The sequence below is a fragment of the Parus major genome, chromosome 3 (genome assembly GCF_001522545.3).
Source record: "Parus major isolate Abel chromosome 3, Parus_major1.1, whole genome shotgun sequence".
In the NCBI taxonomy this organism is placed as follows: Eukaryota; Metazoa; Chordata; class Aves; order Passeriformes; family Paridae; genus Parus; species Parus major.
In genome coordinates, this window is record NC_031770.1 from 106,769,767 (window position 1) to 106,785,821 (window position 16,055).

At 39.8% G+C, this 16,055-nt stretch overlaps 1 long non-coding RNA gene across 1 annotated transcript; it reads right to left on the reverse strand.

The window, feature by feature from the left end:
- Nucleotides 1-211: 211 nt before the first annotated feature.
- Nucleotides 212-4,936, reverse strand: LOC107201461. Its single transcript, XR_001520218.1, has 3 exons — nt 4,725-4,936; nt 4,078-4,172; nt 212-374 (listed from the first exon to the last, which is right to left on the reverse strand). It is a non-coding gene; the product is annotated as an uncharacterized LOC107201461 (long non-coding RNA).
- Between the last annotated feature and the right edge of the window lie 11,119 nt (nt 4,937-16,055).

Consider the following 16,055-nt stretch of genomic DNA (forward strand, 5'->3'; position numbering starts at 1 on the left):
TATTCATTGTCACATCTCTATTTTCTCTTACTCCAAAATCTAATGACTGTATACTCACCTTTCAATTTTCAGCCCTCAAAGTCTGTAAATAACTCATTGTTCCTTACCCACATTTAGTACTTTTATCTTTCTGAAGTGTAGGTGCCAATATATTTAGGCCAAGAAATGATACAAGAAAAGATACAAGTCTTTGTTTTCCTAAGCCAAACTCTTTTACTTCCTCCACTTAAAGACAGGTTCTCCATTCATATAACATCACTGTGTTGGCCTTCATTATTCTTTCAGTTAGAATTGGTCTTAATTGTGGATGACAACGATGCTCTAACGGAGGTCCCAGGAGGGCTGTAAATGATAGCAGGATCTCTCTACATCTCCTGAAAAAAGACAAGCTTTGCATTAGCCTTTTTCACAGCTACATCACATTAGTGGCTTGAAGCCATCTAGTGACTGTGTAAGACATCCAAATCTCTTTACTTTTCATTAGTTGTGACTGATAAATTTCCGCCTAAAAGTAGAAATTCTAGTTATCGGTCCCTGAGGGCACAAGCCTGTACTTTGTGCTATTGGATTTTATTCCTTTTCTGGTACTCCAGTTCTCACTATCTGACACTTCTCCCAATAGTGTATCTGGCTTCTCCTTGGCATGGCCAGTGCTGCCTATCTAGTTTGTACTGACAAATTTCAGTGGTGGAATTCCTTTTGTACTTATTAGTGCTCACTGCTCTGTGTTATTTGTTCTGAGTCTTCATTCCGGGGAATGAATGGTGATCAGTGTCAATAAAAGTATTGCCTGGAAGAATGCATTTGTAACAATCTCTACTGTAATAGTAACTGTTCACTGATGGATTTTCAGCAATACTTCCATAAGGATTTCTGCTTGGTCCTTGAAAGGGGTGAGAGATGAGAACAAGGGGCTTCCATTCCTGTTGTAGTGACAGTGGATGTGGCCCATTCCCACGGGGAGCACACAGGGGTTTGTCTGGGCACACAGAAGCTGGCCAGGTGTTAGCACATCCCAACAGGTGGCTGGCTCTCCATCTTAACAAGAAAAAAACAAACATTCTGCAAAAAAAATGGTAATCTCCTCAAAATGACAGGTCTGCAAAAGGGTGTAATTTACTCATAAACATGCACAGGGATTTGCAGATTACCTTCCAGCCCCACCTGTGGGTAGCTCATCATGCTGATTGCATGTCTGCTTGGGGGGTTATTTTCAGGTTACATTTCCTTTTTAAAATCTGGTAATAGATGTTGATTTTATGCTTAATCTCATAACTTTTTTGGATAATTATTACAATATTGAGTAAATAGTGTTGACACAGGACAGTGCATAGAAATTACAATACAGTTCTTTCTTTGTTGGATATAAACACTGTGAGTTCATTCATCCTGGGCAGTTAATATAAAGTACCCAAATACTCATTAAAAAGCAAAGATTATATAATCCCTGCTTATCACAAAAAGCATGCCTTTATAGTGTCCATCTGAAGGCAAATTCTGCCTACATTCCATCTCATAGCATATAGATAAGTGCATTTCTCAAATTCTTTGGTGACTGTAGAATTTAAATATGAAGATGCATTACTGGTTTCATTAGAAGCACTTAAATATTTGATTTCCAAGACTAGATCTTTGTCACAAGGTAAATGATTAATATTATTTGGCATCTAATTATTTCCGAATGTTTTTATTGCTATATATTAAATTAGGGGAGACTAGAAAGGAAAGAGTACAGTTTGAAATTGACTGCCAACTTTTAAATGAGATTGTTTCTCCTGAGACTGTGGTGATTGGAACTTGCATTAGCAGCTCATTGAAGCACATATATTTCTTCTGACATATGTTATAGTTAGATCTTTTTATTGATGCCAAAATGCTTTAAAACTTTGTTTTAAAGTATCACCAAGCAAGATTCCCTCCTAGAAATTGTTTATATTGCAATTATGCATTTTGCAACACTCCAAATATATATTACTGTTGCATTTCATGGCTATAACACCAGCTAGTAATACTGTGTTTGTTTTGGTTTTTTCCATTGCTATTTGTTTTGCAAATATAGGACTGTATTACTTGTTATTTTCTTTCCACTTACAAAATGTTTCATTACTTATCAGAATAATGAATAATAATCTCTTTCAGTATTTCTGTTGAGATACAAAACTGTACTCTCATGCCAGTATTTGCTTATTGTCCTCCACAGTATGAAGTTGCAAATATTTGACCTTGACTTACATATTTGGGTGGAATAAACACAAACTACTGCCTGAATAAAAACTAGATTGATTATATCTAAAATGGCTGAGGTCCAAATCTTCAAAGGTTTTAAAATACCCTCACTAACATTTTGATTTGTGTTTTTAAGAAAAAAAACAAAACAAAAAAACCCCCAATGTATATTGTAACATCCTTATTTGTGTTGATAGTACCTCTAAAATATTAGAAGAATCATGAGAGAACCTTAGGTCCTAAAATAATAACCTTGAGACTACAAACTTGTCCAGTATTTTTGGTTCAAACATAAGGTTGGAGTTTGAACATATTCCTTTGCTTTTTTTGGTATATCTAGATAATCTGTGTTTTAATCTGAAGTGAATTGACAAAGGACTTGGATGAAAACCACCTCAAAAAGCAAATCTTGAGGAGTCTTTTAGCACAGTGATATGGCCTTTTTCCTTGACAATCAGCAGTGATTATTAATTTTAAACTAATTTTGCAGAAAAAACTGTTTGCTCAGCTTCTGATTTGAAGTTGGTTTAGAGCAGTCTACCCTGAAGCAAAGGAGTGAGTTTATAACTGCCAGGAAAACTTCTGGCTTTGTGTCTTTACAACATAACCTTGATCCATAGTATGGCTTGAAAATGAAATACAGACCAACATGACTCAAACTGTGGAATTCATTTCACCTGACCCCAGCTACCCATTCTGTAATTCTATGTCTTTGAAGTATTCTTATAGACTCTTGTCATGGACAGAGGTAACAAAAGACATTTCTAGGTTGCAAACAATCTATCCAAAAATAGTCATCTGAAATAGGTTAGATGAATTCTAGAGTTGTCAATTTTTCTTCACTGACTATAAAGAGATGAAGGAGAACATCCCTCTGAGGAATATTTCATGATGCCCAGTGTCTGTTGGCAAATGTCAAATTGAACACCTCCTAACTATAGAGCTGAATTGCTCTTTAGGCTCCACAAAGTATTGACAAATTTTTTTCTTTTGATAGATGTTTATGTTCTAAGTGTACATAAACCAAACTAGTTTATTCACTTAAATGTAGGTATTTAAATCTTGAACTCAGCGGAGCTGAAGGGATTTGACAAATTGCTCATAAAATAGGTACCTACCATTTGAGATATGATGGAATCATATCTATGAAAGTCACAGAATCATAGAATGTCCTGAGTTGGAAGACACCCACAAAGATCATCAATCCCAACCCCTGGCTGTGTAAAATACAGCTCCCCCAAAAAGCACACCATGTATTGAATCTGCATGGGGCTAGCAGGAGAGATAAGAGGCCTACAGATGGACCCATGTCCTCTGTCCCATCAGGCTGGGGGACTGACACAACAGACCACAACATTTCAAATGGCAGTAGGTGCCTCAGCTTGAGGCACACTCTGGGTGTCAGAATCTAACCTACCTGGGGCTGGTGAGTCACTGCAGGGGCTTTCTTTAGATAAAAGGATAGAAAGTTTCTGATATTTGGAAAGAAAGAGTGAAAGACCAAATTCTGGAATAAAACAGAACTGCTAGTCTGTTGTGGAGCAACTTCAGGTTGTTCACTTGGGAGGGGAGATTTAGGAGAAGTTTCTGTGGGGGAATGGTTCACTGTTACAGTTTAAGTACAGCAGTTCAGGAAAGAAAATTTTAATGATAAAGGACTGGAAAAGGCATAGTCATAATAGCCCTGACAATTGGCAAGTCATGGTTCAGGTCCCAGTAATCATAACATTTAAGAAGCAACATGATAATAAAGTTATACAATTTAAGTTTATAATAAAGTTGGTCATGTATGGGTGCTGCTTGTTTTTAATTGTCTTTACTGGACCCAGCTTTTCATCCTGTATTTCTCACCTGTAAGATTAGAAGCATGTGTCTTGAATGAAACAACATCTAGTGGCATGCCTCCAGAAAAATGGCACTTCGGGAAAAATGCACCCTGGAGTTTCCTAAAGAAATCAAAACATCAAGATTAACTTGTGCTTTACAAGTTTAATTTCCATTTCAATTACTCCAATGGCTGTTCCCATTTGATGAAGTCAAGCAGGAGCCTTTCCAAGATGCTGCATCCTAGTTCTCACACATGTGATTTTGCTAAAGAGCTCTGTGTTTTCCAGAGTCAAAGGAGGACAGCCTGCCCTGCTGTCAGCCACGCTCCCCTCAGAACAGACAATCAATAGCTGCTGACTCTCCATGCAGGGCTCTTGCTGCCTCTCTCCTTGCACAGCCTGTGTTAAGTTCTGCTGGGGATGTGCAGCCTGATATAAAACTTTCCATTCAGATGAGCAGATTTGACAGATTTGTCTACTTATTAATGGACTAATTTCAGCAGAATTTAAGATGCAAATTTATTCTTGGCCTATTTTCCTTTTTGCACTTTCTGTCTCTGTTTTCTCCCCTGTGCTTTTTCCCTGGCTGTTTACATTCCCTCGTCTCCTTTGGTCCATATTGATAACATTAAGAATGGTAATCTTTTAATCTCCCATAGCTCACTAAAATACCTTTGCAGTGAGGGAAGGCACCAGTGAGGCTGGGAGCCTGTGATCTTTCCTCCTTATGCTGTCCTTGTGGGAGGCACCCCAAAGGGAAGTGCCAGGCCTGCCTCCCCTGCAGCAGGCAGAGAGCATTTGTAACAGCACAGAGAATAAACTCCTGGCATGAGGAAGGGCAAAATTACAAGAAGCCAGCTGAACTTTTATAGTGTTTGTACTGGCAGTGAAATGCAGTGGGGGCAGGTCACCATGGTGGCCATTTTGTGAGGAACAGTGGCCACACCAGCAGCCATCTTGTCCTTGCTGAGGGAGGCTTGGTGCCTCCAGAGCTTCTTTTCCACTAGGGCCAAGCACAGCAAATACACCAGTTCTGTCGAAATTTGGTCAACTTTTTTGGGTGTGGTGAGAGAGCCTGAGGGACAGAGGCATGTACTTCAGCCTGGTGAGGGTTTATGGGCTGCTACAATCCTCTAAGGGTAGCAGAGAGTCACAGAGCTGTGGAATCATTAAAGCTGGAAAGGACCTCCAAGATCACCAAGTCAAACCTTCAGTCTCGTAGCACCATGCTCACTAAGCGACATTGTTTTTATCTTTGTTTCAATAGCTACTCGTTCATTTAACACTTCCAGGGATGGTGACTCTACCACTTCCCTGGGGACTGTTTCAATGCTTAGCCACTCTTTCAGTGAATAAATTATTCCTAATATCCAACCTCAACCTCCCCTGGTGCAACTTGAGGCCATTTCCCCTTCCTCATCATTTCCCATCACCAGTTGTCTGGGAGAAGAGGCTGATCCCCAAAGGGGCACCCTGCCAGCCCCTCCTGTTCCCTGAACTCCAGTGCAGGAGTCCAGAAGTCTCTTCCATGCCACAGGATTTGAGGGCTGACGGATGCTGCAGGCACCTGCTGTGTGGAACCCTCTGCTGCTGAAGTCCTCCAGATATGGCAGCTGGATAATTGCTTTGGCAGGACACAGGAGCTGAGTCCTTCCCCTGCCTTTTTCTCCTCAGCTGTGGGAGGAACAAACAGGCTGAGCCTGCTCTCCCCTCTCAGAAGGATGGGAGCTGCTGAGCTGATCAGGATGGACCTCACAGGTCTGAGTCTGCGCCAGTCGGGTTGATCAGAAGGACACAGCGAGCTGTCATGGACATTCAGCCTTACCTACCAAGCAGCACTGACCAAGGCACTTCCAACTCTCCTCATTGGCTTTTAAATGAGATGAAACATGTATAGTTTTAGGAAATAATAAAACACCCAAGCTCAGTTAAAAAAATGAATTACTCTTTAGGAAGGATGGGGAACTGCTGATGCCACAAGACCTGGACAGTGTGCTGGCAGGGAACTGCCAGGACGCTTGATCCACCCAAGTACATGCACTCCTGGGAGCCAGGAGGATTCACCACCCACAGTTCTCTGAGCCCAGAAGCAGGATTGAGTCCTGTGGTATGGTCAGGAGGAGAAATCACCCTCACAACTTTTGGGATATTAAGAGAAAGCAACACTGAAACTAGGCTGTAGTCTGAAATATTACAATAAAACTTTCTTCTGAGGAAGAGGGGTCTTTGCCATCAACCTTCTATAAAAGACTCTTTATGACAATCTGTTTTATTCCTTCCTGTGACTCAGACGCCTTCTGGTTTCAGCACTCAGTATCCATCTTCAGCCATTAAAAGCAATAGGATGTGGCGCAGCAAATATGTTTTCATAATTCAGAATTACAAGGTTTCCCTTTGTTTCCCTTTTTAGTTACTTTCATGGTCCTACTGATTTTACAAGAACATGTTGACTCTTGTGAGGGTTTTTGAGACAAATAAAACTCTCATGGCAAAATATTCTCAAAATATCTAGAGATGTATATGTTCTCCACTACCATGATAGGGAAACAACACAATTTTTATCCATTTTTATTAGGGACTTGACAATTACAGGTTCGCTTCTGTGGTTCCCTGTTTGAGATGCAATTTTACAACACCTTCCCCAGTCTTCCTTTGAAAGTTTTCTGATGCCCTGAGGTGCTTCAGCTGCTTACATGACACAGAGCCAGCCAGCCTCAGTCTGTTATGGGATTGTTCCCTCCTGGCCACCTGGATGGATGTCCCAGCTTGACTGAGTGTAGTTTCCATGGTGGCAGCAGGACTCTGGTATAGAAGCTGCCACTCTAGTATGCAGCTAAAATAATTTTCAAAATGTTTTTCCACACTTTCAAGCTGTTTCCTGCAGAATAGTGAAAGACAATGGCTGGAAGAAGAGAAATAAACCAGCATTTGCTGAAATTCTGCAAGTCAGGGTAGCTGTCTGACAGTACTTTGGATGTTAGGGATATCCATTGAGTCACTATGACTGTTGCAAGATCTGAGATTCACCTAAACTACTACTCAAAGGTTTTTCACCACCCAGAGTTCTTGAACAATGCAAATGTTTCCTAATAAATAGCATATTTTAGCTTCAAAGTTCTTTCCTTGCCAAATAATGAGATCATGGTAGCTTTGTTCTTAATGGATGGATTCTTTATGTCTCTTTTATGCTTTGAGATGGATCAACGAAAACAGAACATAAATATTGTGACTGTCTTTTGTTCACTGGTTTGTAATCACTCTTTAACTTTCTTAAGGGCTTGAGGTACATTTTGGAAAAGGGGTTTAATTGCTCACACTTTCTTTGATGCATGTTGGGTCATGCAATTACTGTTAAGTGGGAATACTGTGTAGGCACTCTTATAAATAAATAGCACTTTTTAAAATCTCCCGATTATTTTTTTTTAGTCAACCACTGAGAAGCAGTAGAGGTTGAGAGGTTTTTAAAATAAAATAAGTTAATATTTTAAAAGCCCTTCAAGCTTTACTGTTAAGATATTGTTCTTAACATTGTATTTTAAATTTTCTTCTGTAAAAATGTTACATTCTTGAAAAAATTGCATTGTAGAGAAATGTAACATCCTCTCAAAACCTTCCTTTTACTCATCAAACCTAGGGGCCATTATTTTTTTCTATAGGGATTTTTTTTATTGCAAGTTAAAGAGAGGAGACAAAGCAAAAATAAAACAACTGAGTTTTGAAAATGTTTTAAGTTTTGGAATTTCTTTAAATTATTTTTCACTTTCCATAGAAATCCTACTTTTTCTCCCTGAATCTTTGCTATTTAAACATGATCACAGACCTTTTTTCTGACTCTTTTTTTGATGCAGCCCAAGCTATTGGCATTACAAGGCAATTGTGTTATTTCATTAAGTACCTACAAATCTTAAATAATTTTTCTTTCATTTTAATCTTTAGGCCTGCATTAACTCTCATTTATTCTTATTCTGATGAAAATAAAGCATATTTCTGGAATTCAAACCTTGATCTACCAGAGGAAGAAATTTTCCTTCAGATGAGTAGAAATGTTTTGGTGGCTCATAATTCTCATTTTTACTTTATGATTTGTGATAAAATACAAATCAATCAAAGCAAGATTTTTTTATTCTTGAGGAAGCATTTTAACTCAAGCAAAGTGGGAACAGTTAAAATTGAAATTTAAGTACCATTTACAGGGTGACAAAGGAATTTCTTTTCCATTCAGTGAGTTCTCCTTCAGAAAATGGGAAGGGGAAGGTCTTTGTCTCACTGGAACAGACTGATGTCCCTGCCTCTGGAAGCGAGTTTCCTAAGCTCCTCTGGGATGAGGGGTAGGAAGGGCTGAAAGAAGGAGTGAAACTCAGTCTGCTCTTTAGTTACTTTGGGGGATTTTTTTTCTCACAGAAATGGTTCAAGGGGAAAATCATTATACCTCCTCCTCACACTCCACCTCTGAGTTCTTACTTCTTTTGAGTAAAATTTTTAATATTTTCAAATTAAATTGCCAATAAGTCAGGACAATAAAAACAATATTAATTTACCATAAATACTATTGCTTGGACAATTCTATCCCTTTTTTTGTTTTTTTTTTTGTAATGTATTTTCTCCATCATGACAATTTGGAGGAACTCATGTTTTTATCATTCTAAGACATTTATTTCCACATGTGGGAGTAAACAAAGTTTGAAAATTCATCTTGGTCCCTAGTCTTGCAAGTAAACAGCTGAAATAGCCTGACTATAAAGCTGTGGTATCCTCACTGTCAGTGGAATTGAACTATGGTGTGGCAACTTTGCACTCAAATAGACAGTGAAAACAGACAAGCTTTTGTAAAGAGAATGGAAAGATTTGGACTTGCTTGTCTCCTTTACTAAAAACATAATGAAAGCACTGGGACAAGGACTTTGGACTGCTGTGACTAAGAAGAAAAGAAGACAGGGACTCGACAGTGTATCATGGGCTCCAAACCCACAATAGTCTCAATGCCTATCTCAGAGATCCTACCTAAGGACCAATCTGTCAAATGGAAGCTGTCATTTGCATGAAAATTAATTTTTGAATGAAAAAAAAATCCCATGACTGTTGTCCATTAATTGCATGAGCAGAGCACACCCAGGAGAAAATAAATAGATCCTGTCATAACTGAAATAGGAAAAGGGAGGAGGTGATGGTGGGATGGAATAGGCAAAGTAATATATAAGACATGACATGAAAGCCAAAGTCAGATAAAGTGGAAGACCAAAATAAGAAAGAACAGTGACACAAAGTCATGGTGCAGAGTTAACAAGCCAGTGTCAGGATAAAGGATCATGGATGTTTTCAAGCTGTCTGCAATTTCCTCCAATAAATTGGCTTTAAAGATTTGATAGCATTTCCCACAGGAAGGGCTGCAGCCGTATTAAGATGTATGGTATTGGTTAACCACAGGTTCCAAGTCTCAGTGTGATGTTGATTCCAGTACAGAGAAAAGGATCTCTTCTATTAGAAATTATCATTAATAGCAAAATGCCTGTCAGCTGACCTTTCTCAGGGAAAGTATCACTTGTAAAATCTTTCTCAAAAATCTGACTATGTCTCAAATATATAATTTCCATTCTGGGGCCAAACCAGTCTTAATTTTGTTGTAGTGAAGAGAACTCCAGGGATAATTTCTTGTGAAGGCATGTAGTTGCCCAGGATTTTTGGGATGCCCAGGAAATGCCTGAGCTGTTTGCATGGGGTGGGAAGGTATAGATACCCATATCCTTCTGATCTGGCAGATGGAAACCAGGTGGAATATCCAAGGGCATCTAATATAAGTAGAAGCCTGCTGATTTTGGCTAGATGTAGGAAGTGAGGAGTTGGTGTTAGACAGACGTGCTGAAATCTTGTCAGAAGCCAGCTCTTGTCACTGCCTCTATATCATATAAACAGTTGACAGAACATATTGACACTTTCCAGTGCAAAAATTGTCTCAGCGTTACTGTTTCCCAACAGTTTAAAGTGTTGACACCCTGAATTGTGGATCTTAAGGAGAAGGGGAGAGAGAGAGAGAGAGAGAGAGAACGAGGATGCTGTGAAGGAAGGCGGGGGCAAAATGGGAATGAGGATTTGTAGGTGTAGCCTCTGGCACATCTGGGAATGGAAAATAATCCCATCAGAATGAACTCTGGAGGACAGGGAGCAGAGGGCAGGGACAGGGTTGGCAAGGTGTCTCTGAGTCCAGAGTCTCTGGGGAATGTGTTGATATGTGGATCACAGCAGGACTGATGATATGTGAGTGCCCTGAGGAAAATCCATTCAGGACTGATGATATGTGAGGGCCCTGAGGAAAATCCATTCAGGAGATGGCAGGGATAGAGGCTGGAGAAGGGGGGTCTGCACTGGCTGTACTTCTAATGCTAAGCAGCACCAAGGCTGTTCACTGGCCCCAAAGCCAGCTGGCACCTTTTGGACACAACCCTGTTGTTAAACACTCTCTGACTCTAAACAAGAAAAGATACATTCAGGATTCCCATTGGGAATACTTCTGGCCAGAGCTAGTTCCTGTGTCCAGGCAGCACTGGAACAAAGCTAACTGACTGGTGTCAACACCAAGAGGGACTTTTTCAGTGACAGCCATGTGCCAAGCCTCAGATCTCTGCCATGGCATACTCGATTTAGTAAATGATGTTTGTATTATCCATTTCCAACTGCTTTTCCCAATGGCCACTTTGGATGTAGCCCTGTTTTGGGTGCCAGGCAAGTCCAGCTACAGAAATAGGAGCTGCTCTGTGCTGATTGCCCTGGAGACTGCAGAACAATCCTCACATTGTGTATCCCCTTCCTATCCACTTATGCTTGAACCACTGCTTAATTCCTGCCTGAAGCACTGGACAGATTTCAGGTGTTTGCAGACCCAGAAGAGCCCTGGACACAGTGCAAGCCAGAACTGCAGCATCTGAAAATGGGAACAATAAAGAAATAATAAAAAAAAAATAATAAAAAAAAACCAATAAAGACCATTAGGACCTACTTGTAGCCTTCAAAGAGAGGGTGCCAAACTATATCATGGAATGTCAGGATTTCATACAGAGAAGCCAAAAAGTTAACTATTGCAGACTCTACTTCATCATTTTTTATAAAATTGATCTTTGCAGCATTTAGTGGAGAAGTTTTATTACAAAGAGGATTTTAATATTATCAAATGTATTCTTTCTTTGATTCACGGCAAAACAAAGCCTAATTACATAAGATGATCTCAGATATTTGGACCCGAAAAGATCTGTGACTTTTAGGAGAGTCCGGTTTCCAAGACCTGATTCAATCTATCTAACTTGTAATGGTTAGTCTGTGACGGTCCTGGAGAAATGTCCAGGCAGGAAGCCAAGCAAGCTTTCATCAAAACATTCCCAGATTCCTGGACAAACATTAATCTAAGCTAAACAATCCTTACAAATGGTTTGATTGTGATCAAATGACAAATGAAGTCAGAATATCTGAGTATTTCTGAGTACTTCTCCTCCTGATTAGTAAATCCACTCATGTCCTTCCCAGGTCCCTCATTTCATTCCATCCTTTTTCTGGACAGAAATGTTGCCTTCCCACCACTTTGTTTTAATTCTCCCTGGCTTCCTAAATTTCTTTTTCTCTGATCATTTTCTAGATATTTTTTAACCCCTTTATGTATCCTCAAATCTACTGTCACCTGAATTTGGTTGTCTAGGAGGAACCCATCATGAAATCTCAATTCCTTTAAGCTCAAGTCTGTATGAATTCTCAGCATACAGAAGCCATCTGCATGGTTCCAGATAAAGAAAAATCCTCTGCTGGGTCATTGTTTGGTATTCTTAGAATTAGAAACAAGGACAGGAGGATGTCTTCTACAACCAAGCCTGATACTCATACCATACTTGATCAATTAAAAAAAAAATCCAAAATATGTCAAGAGTATTATTTATTAAACTCAGTAATTTCTATTGCTATATCAGTTATGGCTAGTGGCAGCAACTGCAGATAAAGGCAGCACTGGCCAGGTATGACATGAACACAGGAGGATGTGATTGCAAAGTTCAAGGCCAGGGTAAGTACGTCACCTTATGAAGCCTGGAGGGAGTGTGTGGGCTTAAAACCCAGATCAGGAAATAGTTGGACACTTTTCTTCTGCAATGAACCCAGCTGGGTCAGATAAGGGATTTATAGCCTCTCATCTGATTGAATTTTATCTTGTTTTGTCCTGAGCAGGACAGATTCCTTATATAAGCAGCAACCCTGGAGGTGATTGGGACATTTGTAAGAACATATCATTTGTAAAAGCCAAGCCAAATTTTCTCTTCTTGCCCCAAGTTATATGGGTACTTACAATGGGTACATAGATTCTGTGTGGTCTGACTTTTTCTCAAGGTAGCTTTGAAATTTCTTGCCTTTTTTCATACCTGAAGAATGGTTTAACTATCTGAAAGTTTCTTGAATTTACTTCAGTTAAATTAATAGAAAGGACAGTCTTTCTCTACCATTTTAATCTCTTTTATTATCACTAATAAATAATTACTGGAATAATGGTTAAAACAAAACAAAACAAAACAAAACAAGCAACAACAAAAAAAAACCCAAACCACAAAAAGCCCCAATACATTTTATCTTTTATCTATTTCAGAAAGAACATTTGTCCCCATAATGTAACATAATTTCCTGTGGAGGTGTACTTTAATTCTTGGTACCCTTGTTCTGCTCTTACATGCTGAGGTTTCTGTTAGATTGCAGACCTACAGTAAAACTGGTTTTTCCAGTCTCAGCCAAAGGTCTTCTAACTGGTTATCACATAATTGTGCTTTTGAGAGACACAATCCAAGGCAGAAGCTTCGCCAAAAGGAGGAAGCTGATGACACCTGGCTACTTCTCCAAAAAAAACATGTAATTGCTGACAGGATTGCTACATCAATGAAGCAGTGCTTGAACTTAGTTCAATAAGCTGAAGAGAAATGTTTGAATTTCAGATAATCACATGTTTTGAACAAAACCCAGAAGCAAAAGCAGATGAAAATGTAGTGATTCAGTGTCTCCTATTTTCCAGAACCTTCAATTTGATGGAGATGTCAGTACTGTGAATGAGAATATCAAAGGGAGGAGTGAAAATTTGTGCACAATCAAATCTCCAAGTGTCTTAACTATTCTGCAGTCATGAAGCTCACTTTGTTCCCCTGAACTGTTCCCTTACATAGATCAATAATTGCTGCCCTTTAGCAGTTTTTTCCCTACTTTTCTTTTTGCTTCATTTCTGTAGCAAAACAGAAGTCCTGCAAGAATTTAATGTTTACATGAAAGCTTATTCTCATAATAAGTTGTACAAACTGTAACCTGAGCAGCAAATTCACATCCCATATTTTTCCAAGGAAATAGACATTTCATTATCTGTGCTCATCCCTCCCAGTATCAAAACCAGCTCAAGCCCCCACACTTCCATTTTGCTGCACTGATTTTAGAGGGCATTCAAGCAGCTGTGGAAAAATGTTCAAATTTCACTAGTTGTCTTCTTATTTACAATACATTCTTGTTCACTATTTCAATGCAGAAGAACCTTGAAGAATAGCTAAGGAGATCAAATAACTAGTTCCTGTGAGCTATAAAAATGAGTTATTTTCTCCTGTATTTTTGTATTTTACCTCCTTGTTGACCTACATAAAATTTTTGCCTGATTTTTTTACAGTCAACAAGGTCAGGGATAACTGAAGCCAATAAAAAAGGAAGCAAACAATAGTGCAACAATAATAGTTAGAAAGATTAATGCTAGTGCTTGAGTGCTCCCAGCAAGATTAATTTTCCTGAAAACATTAATTATTCCTTTTCCTAGGTCCAGTGCAAGTTGAGTAAATGCTGTGCTGATCAACCTTGAAGGTTACAGAGGTTGATGCAGCTCCCTGCTAAGCCTGTGTGCGTCTGAGACTGGGAGATCACACATGGCCTGAAGTCTACTCACTAGAGGCTCTTCCTGTTGTGGTTGCTGGGATCATGTAAACATTGAATCCTTAATATTCTAAAAGACTTCTTAGATTGTGTTCACAATCCTTTGGATAATGTCTACTGCTCTCCATAAATTCATTCTTCCCCAAAAGGTGTATTTCTCTCATCTGATGTTGGGTGACTACCACAGAGCTGCCTATATTTGAGATTTAGATTGGATATTAGGAGGAAATTCTTTACTGTGGGAGTAGTGGGGCACTGGCACATGTTCTTCAAGAAAGCTGTGGCTGCCCCATCCCTGGAAGTGTCCAAGGCCAGGTTGGATGGGGCTTGGGGTAGTGGAAGGTGTCCCTGTCCATGGCAGGGGGTCAGAATGAGATGGTCTTTAAAGGTCCCTTCCAAGCCCAACCACTCTCTGACTACATGATTCTATGAACTCCCCTGGAGCCCTCTTTCCAGTCTGTCTGAGCTGCCTTAGAAGGAGCTGCATGGCCAAGAGCATTCACAGATCTCTGCTTGCAAAGAGGGGCTGCTGTAGCTGCCTCAAGACACAGAGAAGTCTGCCCTGAGCCAGGGGGATTTTGGCACTGTGCAGGACCAGAGGGGTGGGCAGCAAAGTTCTCACAGGCTGACAGAGCAGGGTAATTCTACACAGAGAGCAGAGGTCCAGCCCAGACAGACACAGATCTGGTCTAGCCAGGCCAGTGCTGCATCATCTGCAAACTTAATGGTTCACAGACCCCTTTGAACACCTCTTCACTCTGCTGCAGATTGCCTGGTGTCTGTTTAGACCTGGTATACCAGCACTTGGACCACTGTCACTACATGCATTTCCTATTTTGCCATTGCTCTCAGCTTTTGTGATTTTATGACAAACTTCATGATACTTACTGTTTCCCTTTTGTTTTCCTGAAGGTCCCATTTTTTAATGTCCTACTGCATAAATAATTGAACTTTTATTTTGAGATAAAATGCAGTCTTCTGACATGGGGAAATATTTGAAAACTGAGTTCCACAGAGCATCAATCAAGTTAAAACAAACAAACAAACAAACAAACAAGCCACACACAAAAAAAGCCCCTTGTATTATTTCAAATAATAAATAAAAGTGATTCTTGTTTTTCAGAGCAAACTAGACCATGGTATTGTTTCTCCCTCAGCAATCTTGTTTTTTGCCAATGATAAGCTGCTCTTTTGATCTCTATTTTTTTTCTCTAGCAATTACAGGAAAAAGAAAAAAAAAACAACTTCTCTTTCAGTGACAGACCACAAATCGTGATGTAGCATTCCTTTCCAAGGTTAAATTCATCAATTCTTCTCTCTGTGAATTTCCCAGAGATGGACCTGGCTGCCCTTCACTTCCCTGCACTGCTTTTCTCCATGGCTCTTCCCTGTTTATCCCTCCTGCCCTTCTGTCCTCTGATGGTTCCAAGAGATGTTTCTGGCAGTTGCAGGAGGTTTGCTGCCCTGCAGTAAGCAGGGACAGGATGAAAATAAAAAGACCATCTGCTTTCAGCAGCTTTGGTCACTTCAGCAATGGTAAGCATCCCTCCCTCCTGGTTCATGGGAAAAGGAAAGCGTGGGAGCTGGAATGGGTGGGGGATGCTATTTCTGCCAGTGTTGGGTACTGAATGTGTGATCACCTACCCGGACATATGGCAGTTACTTCCTGCAGCTCATAATATCTCACATGAATCCTTTCTCATTTAGAACTACTGATCTTTTGACTCTTTCCATCAAGGGAAATAAAGGAGAAGACCACTTAGCAGCTGCTGTCTTCAATCTCCATTCAAATGCTGATTGTACCTAAGTAAGTTTACCTTGTCAAAATGCTTTTGAGCATGGAAGAATCTGCTGCCAACATTTTCCAGGCAGCATCTGTGCCTTGCCCTACCTGTGCTGTGGATTTTAGACTTCTGCCATGGCAACCTGAACAAAGGGAGCACCAAAGGGAGTTGGTAGAAAAACTTCTAAATTTCATAGCTATTATTTTTTAACTTCAGTGATATCATTTGCCCTTTCCTTCCTTCCTTCCTTCCTTCCTTCCTTCCTTCCTTCCTTCCTTCCTTCCTTCCTTCCTTCCTTCCT